Source organism: Capra hircus, chromosome 21 (genome assembly GCF_001704415.2).
Source record: "Capra hircus breed San Clemente chromosome 21, ASM170441v1, whole genome shotgun sequence".
Classification (NCBI taxonomy): Eukaryota; Metazoa; Chordata; class Mammalia; order Artiodactyla; family Bovidae; genus Capra; species Capra hircus.
In genome coordinates, this window is record NC_030828.1 from 40,581,324 (window position 1) to 40,588,879 (window position 7,556).

General features: G+C 39.9%; 1 non-coding gene across 1 annotated transcript; it reads right to left on the reverse strand.

Annotated features, from left to right (window-relative positions):
• On the reverse strand, positions 7,110–7,181 carry TRNAW-CCA. Its single transcript has one exon. It is a non-coding gene; the product is annotated as a tRNA-Trp (tRNA).

Sequence of the window (7,556 nt, forward strand, 5' to 3'; positions counted from 1 at the left end):
GAAATGGCAACCCACTCCAGTATTCTTGCCTGGAGAATCCCATGGACGGAGGAGCTTGGTAGGCTACAGTCCACAGGGTTGCAAAGAGTTGGACATGACTGAGTGACTTCACTTTCACTTTTACTTTGTCGAATCCCCAGGCTGGGAAGCCTGACATGTAGTGCAGAACCTTCACAACAGTGGGAGAACGTCTTTGGTATTACTGTTCTCTAGTTTGTGGGTCACCTACCTGATGGGTATGGGATTTAGGCTCCAAAATTTGATCTGATTTTATCACGGTTACACTCCTCCTGCAGTCTTCTTGTGGCTTCTTCTTTGTCTCTGGATGTGGGATATCTTTTTCTGGTGGGTTCCAGTGTCCTCCTGTTGATGACTGTTCAACAGTTAGTTGCAGTTTTGGTGTTCTTGAAGGAAGAAATGAGCACACATCATTCTACTCCTCCATCTTGAACTAGAAGCTCCAGTGTATGTTCTGCCTCCTTTGTCGTAGACTTATTAGCCGTAAGTGCATGAATTTATTTCTGGGCTGGGCTCTCTATTCAGTTCCGCTGGTCTATGTGTCTGTTTTTGTGCTGGTTCCATACTGTTTGGATGACTGTAGCTTTGTAGTATCAACCGAAGTCCGGGAGCTTGACTATGTTTTTTTCCTCAAGATTTTTTTGCTATCTGAGGTCTTTAATGTTTCCATACAAGGTATTATAATTTAATTATCTAATTAAATAACAGTATGGTTTTCACTCCTCTAATTTTAAAAAAAATGATTTTTGTTCTTTTATCCCATAAATTAGGGCTTCCCTGGTGACTCAGATGGTAAATAATCTGCCTGTGATGTGGGAGACCTGGGTTCAATCCCTGGGTCAGGAAGATCCCTTGGAGTAGGAAATAGCAACCCACTCCAGTATTCTTGCCTGGAGAATTCCATGGACAGAGAAGCCTGGCAGTCTACAGTCCATGGGGTTGCAAAGAGTCAGACACAACTAAGAGATTTTCACTTCACTTCCTTTACCCATAAATTTATGGAGAAGTGTGTTTTTCTGTTTTACTTTTACACTCCTCAGCAGATTTTGTCATAAAAACATTCAATATCATTTTACAGATTTTGTGGGGAAAAGTTCAGTGTGCCACAGATCACACTGAAGTTTGTTCAAGAAAGATCTAGCTAACGTTTCTTCATTTAGTTATTCAGCAAATGTTTCATAATGGTTTATTATATTTAAGGTACTGTGTGAGGCACAAGAAATATTAGAACAAATAAGATACCATCCAGATCCTCCAAATGCTCATAGTCCATTAGGAAAGACAGGGAAGTAATTTAAAATAACAAATTAAAATGAGTGTTACTGATTATAAATATAAGAAGAAATGATAAATTCACAGAACATTTAGTTAGGCTTCATTTCACTCTCTCAGTCATGTCCAGCTCTTTGCAACCCCATTGACTGCAGCACGCCAGGCTTCTCTGTCCATCACCAACACCCAGAGCTTGCTCAAACTCATGTCCATCAAGTTGGTGACGCCATCCAACCATCTCATCCTCTGTTGTCCCCTGCTCTTCCCACCTTCAATCTTTCCCAGCAACAGGACCTTTTCAAATGAGTCAGTTCTTCACATCAGGTGGCCAAAGTATTGGAGTTTCAGCTGCAGCATCAGTCCTTTAAATGAATATTCAAGACTGATTTCCTTCAGGAGATCTGGTTGGATCTCCAAGGATCTCTCAAGAGTCTTCTCCAACACCAGTTCAAAAGAATCAGTTCTTTGGCACTCAGCCTTCTTTATGCACAACTCTCACATCCTACATGACTGCTGGAAAAACCAGAGCTTTGACTAGATTGACCATTGTTGGCAAAGTAATGTCTCTGCTTTTTAATATGCTGTCTAGGTTGGTCATAGCTTTTCTGCCAAGGAGCAAGTGCCTTTTAATTTCATGTCTGCAGTCACCATCTGCAGTGGTTTTGGAGCCTAAAAAATAAAGTTTGTCACTGTTTCCATTGTTTTGCCATCTATTTGCCATGACGTAATGGGACTGTATGCCATGGTCTTAATTTTCTGAATGTTGATTTTTAAGACAACCTTTTTCACTCTCCTCTTTTACTTTCATCAAGAGACTCTTTAATTCTTCACTTTCAGCCATGAGAGTGGTGTCATCTGCATATCTGAGGTTATTGATGTTCCTCCCAGCAATCTTGACTCCAGCTGTGCTTTATCCAGCCCAACATTTCTCATGATGTACTCTGCATATAAGTTAAATAAACAGGGTGACAATATACAGCCTTGACGTACTCCTTTTCCTATTTGGAACCAGTCTGTTGTTCCATGTCCAGTTCTAACTGTTGCTTCTTGACCTGCATACAGATTTCTCAGGAGGCAAGTAAGGTGGTCTGGTATTCCCATCTCTTGAAGAATTTTCCAGAGTTTGTTGTGATCCACACAGTCAAAGGCTTTGGCATAATCAAAGCAGAAGTAGATGTTTTTCTGGAAAACTCTTGCTTTTTTGACGATCTAATGGATGTTGGCAATTAGATCTCTGGTTCCTCTGCCTTTTCTAAATCTAGGTAAAACATCTGGAAGTTCATGGTTCATGCACTGTTGAAGCCTGACTTGGAGAATTTTGAGTGTTACTTTGCTAGTGTGTGAGATGACTACAGTTGTTCAGTAGTTTGAAGATTCTTTGGCATTACCTTTCTTTGAGATTGGAATGAAAACTGACCTTTTCCAGTCCTGCGGCCACTGCTGAGTTTTCCAAATTTGCTGGTATTTTGAGTGCAACACTTTCACAGCATCATCTTTTAGGATTCAAAATAGCTCAACTGGAATTCCATCACCTCCACTAGCTTTGTTCATACTGATGCTTTCTAAGGCCTACTTGACTTCACATTCCAGGATGTCTGGCTCTAGGTGAGTGATCACACCATCGTGGTTGTCTGGGTCATGATCTTTTTTGTATAGTTCTTCTGTGTATTCTTGTCACCTTTTCTTAATATCTTTTGCTTCTGTTAGGTCCATACCATTTCTGTCCTTTATTGTGCCCATCTTTGCATGAAATGTTCCCTTGGTATCTCTAATTTTCTTGAAGAGATCTCTAGTCTTTCCCATTCTATTGTTTTCCTCTGTTTCTTTAATTGATCACTGAGGAAGGCTTTCTTATCTCTTCTTACTGTTCTTTGGAAGTCTGCATTCAAATGGGTATATCTCTCCTCTTCTCCTTTGCTTTTCACTTCTCTTCTTTTCTCAACTATTTGTAAGGCCTCCTCAGACAACCATTTTGCCTTTTTGCATTTCTTTTTCTTGGGGATGGTCTTGATCTCTGCCTCCTATACAGTGTCATAAACCTCTGTCCATAGTTCTTCAGGCACTCTATCAAATCTAATCCCTTGAATCTATTTGTCACTTCCACTGTATAATTGTAAGGGATTAGATTTAGGTCATACCTGAATGGTCTAGTGGTTTTCCACTAGAAACCTTGGAGTGATCTGGAAAGTCTACTTAGAATCAACAATTGTATATAGGTTTGAAAGATGACTATATTTGCCAGAGAAAAATAACTTGAGAAAGAACATCACAAATCCAGGGCATTGCAAGTACTTTATCATAACAGAATACAGTAAGGAAGTAGAGAAGTAACAGAAAAATAAGACTAGAAAAGTAGGCAGAAAAGAAAATAAGAATGGCCTTGTGAATTATACTTGGTATAAGTATCTGAATTTTATTCTGTGGATTATAGGAAGTTAGTGCAAGATTTTAAGCAAGAGTGATGATCATATTTGAGGTTTTTAACTGTCATTCTGGCTTCAGATTGGAGAGGGATTATATCAGAAGTTGGCAAACTTCATCTCTAGAGGGCTAGATATTAAATATTTTGAGCTTTGTGGACCATGTAGTTTCAGTCACAACTACTCAGCGGTGCTGCTGTAGCATAAAAACAATAAGGACAACAGGTAAATAAATAGATGTGGCTGTGTTCCAGTGCAATTCTCTTTTAAATAACAGACTGGATTTGGCACTTGAGCTACATATAGTTTGCCAACTCCTTCATTACATGATATGTCCCAAGGCAACAAGATCAGCTAGGAAGTGATTGCCATAAACCACAGAGTGATAATGAAAGCTTGAATTGGATCAGTGGACATGAAATTGCAGGAAAGTACACAATTCCAAAAACATTTGGAAGGTAGAACTGTCAGGACTTGATAGCCAACTGGATGTTGTAGCTGAGTGGGCAGAGGTTGGGGTGGACTCTAACGTTTATTACTTTACTGACTGGAAAGATCATTTTGCCACCAATAAAAATGGGGGGAAAAAATGAAAAGTTGGGAAATTCACTGATGCAAGGATTTCACCAGATTATGAATTGTAGCTTTTGTGAATTGTTGCAATACAATAAGTATTTTAAATCACAAAATGTGTAATAAACATGTTTAATATAAAGTTGTAGTTTTCCACTTAATCTGTAGACCATGTTTGGTCTTAGAAATTGCTCACTTAAGCTGCAAATTAACTAATTCACCAGTCCTGTACTACTTAGGCTCCTTTGATATATGAAAAATTTTAGACTCTCCTAACAGCTAAACAACAGTCAGACATGACTTAGCAACTAAACCACAACCACCCCCATGTTATTGGTGGAAGCTCTTGACCTAGCTTTTTCTTTTCATGATGTTTGAGATAAAAGAATAGTTCTAGCAGTTTCAAATCTACTAAACACAATGTGAAAACACTTCCTTCTACACCTTGGAGACCCTGTTTAAACAAAAGTCTGAGCTGATGGACTGTAAATCTCAGCCAATGTGCAATTCTGAGTTCCTGTGAAACACACTTGATCTCGATTGCTTTACTAGGCACGAGTATCAGATCATGTGAGAGGAGAGTGAGCATGCATATGGTGTAGAAACACAGAGGGTAAAACTCAGAAAGAAGTAAAGCTCTGGAAAATAAATCATTCCTCTATATATCCTGTTTATCATGATTGTAATTTTTGGAAGTCAGTTGTTAGTTAACTGTAAAGCCAGTGGTATTATCTCCATCCTCAGTTTTTCTCATGCCTTTCTTTTTACTGCTCTCTGTTAGTTCCTTTCTTATCTCTCTCTTGCCGTATCTTTCTCCACCTTTTCAAATTTTGCTATCTCTCTTTTCATCTTCTCATCATCTTCCTTACTTCTATTCCAGTTTTTAGCTCCCCTTCTTCATCCAATCAAATATGTGCTTTTGTGAGTAACTATCACAACTCTTTTGAAGTTAACCTTCATTAACTAAGTGTTCCTTTCAAACTGGAGAGAGACAGACAGACACAGACTGTGTTGTTTTCTGACTTTTTTAACCTAAAGCATGCTAGACCAATATAATGAGGATATACAAAAGAATAGTGCTTTTATTTTATAACCAGTAAATAAGGGATAGATCCAGGTTTAGTGGTGCTGAAAGCTAAATAGTACAAAATTAACATAGTACATAAATTAATTTATAAAAATAAATATTTGTAACCAAAGCAATCAGAACGGATTGAAAACTTTTTAAAGATTACAAATGCTATATATATCTCAAATACCAAAAAATAATATAATATTTTTTGTGAATTAACTACGTGACACATCTCTATGACAACTTTCCCCCACATCCTTTGACTTCATATTTGAATCCTTCTTCATATGGCAATGATTCATACAATATTCTCTGTAGAAATAATAATAGTCCCACTATGAGTTTGTACCCTGCAAGCAAGAGTATGAAGTAAGTCCTATCTTACGCAGTTCTTATTAAAAAAGAATAAAATGAGTAGCACATTTGCAACTGCCTCTGCTCCATTATCAAACATATTCCTGACCAGAGAAAAAATCCATTTTAATTGGAGTCAGTGAGAGACAGATCCCATAATTTTTCACATATGATGATTGGAAGAGTTTTCTGAAGATTAGTTTTAATCAATACATTTCCAGTGATTTGCCCTCCAGGGTTTTCCCTGGTGACTCAGTGGTAAAGAATCCATCTGCAATGCAGGAGACACAGTTTCAATTCCTGGGTCAGAAAGATCCCCCAAAGAAAGAAATTACAACCCATTTCAGTATTCTTGCCTGGAGAATTCCATGGGCAGAGGAGACTGCAGGATATGTTCCATGGGGTTGCAAAGAGTCAGACATGACTTAGCAACTAAACAACCACCACCCACATATTATTGGTGGAAGGATTCCATGATAATTCTAAGCAGAGGAATTATTCCAAGCAGGCTTAAAGAGAATGTGCATTGAAGGACTCCGAACAGTGCTTCCTCATCTAATTAATATTTCAAAGAAAGTTGATAGCAAGAAATCGTACTGTCCTGATGATTCACTGAAAATAGTTTACCAGGGAGCAACTCACTACTGAGAATCTAATAAATTTCTCAAAAAGCAAACCATTTTCATTCTGAGGAAGGTTTTGTTTTTTTAATGGTGTCTGGATGTCAGCAAAATTATGGATAAACAGTCTCCAGTAATTCTAGGCAATAAACTTTGCCTATTTCCCACCTTTCCTTTGAAAATTCTGCTGACAGATAACAATTATCAATTCAGTTCAGTTCACTTCAGTTCAGCAACTCAGTCATGTCCGACTCTTAGCCACCCCATGAATCCCAGCATACCAGGCCTGCCTGTCCATCACCAACTCCCGGAGTTCACTCAAACTCACGTCCATTGAGTCGGTGATGCCATCCAGCCATCTCATCCTCTGTGGTCCCCTTCTCCTCCTGCCCTTGATCTTTCCCAGCATCAGGGTCTTTTCCAATGAGTCAACTCTTCGCATGAGGTGACAAAGTATTGGAGTTTCAGCCTCAGCATCAGTCCCTCCAATGAACACCCAGGACTGGTCTCTTTTAGGATGGACTGATTGGATCTCCTTGCAGTCCAAGGGACTTGCAAGAGTCTTCTCCAACACCACAGTTCAAAGCATCAATTCCTCGGCGCTCAGCTTTCTTCACAGCCCAACTCTCACATCCGTATGAGTGAATGAGTGAGTGAAGACGCTCAGTCGTGTCTGACTCTTTGCGACCCCGTGGACTGTAGCTTACCAGGCTTCTCTGTCCATGGGATTCTCCAGGCAAGAATACTGGAGTGGGTTACCTTTTCCTTCTCCAGGGGATCTTCCCTACCCAGGGATTGAACCTGGGCCTCCCGCATTGGAGGCAGAGGCTTTAACCTCTGAGCTACCAGGGAAGCCCTCACAACCATATCAGTTCAGTTCAGTCGCTCAGTCGTGTCCGAATCTTTGCGACCCCATGAATCGCAGCAGCCAAGCCTCCCTGTCCATCACCAACTCCCAGAGTTCTCTCAAACTCATGTCCATTGAGTCAGTGATGCGATCCAGCCATCTCACCTCTGTCGTCCCCTTCTCCTCCTGCCCCCAATCCCTCCCAGCATCAGAGTCTTTTCCAATGAGTCAACTCTTCACATGAGGTGGCCAAAGTACTGGAGTTTCAGCTTTAGCAACATTCGTTCCAAAGAAATCCCAGGGCTGATCTTCAGAATGGACTGGTTGGATCTCCTTGCAGTCCAAGGGACTCTCAAGAGTCTTCTCCAACACCACAGTTC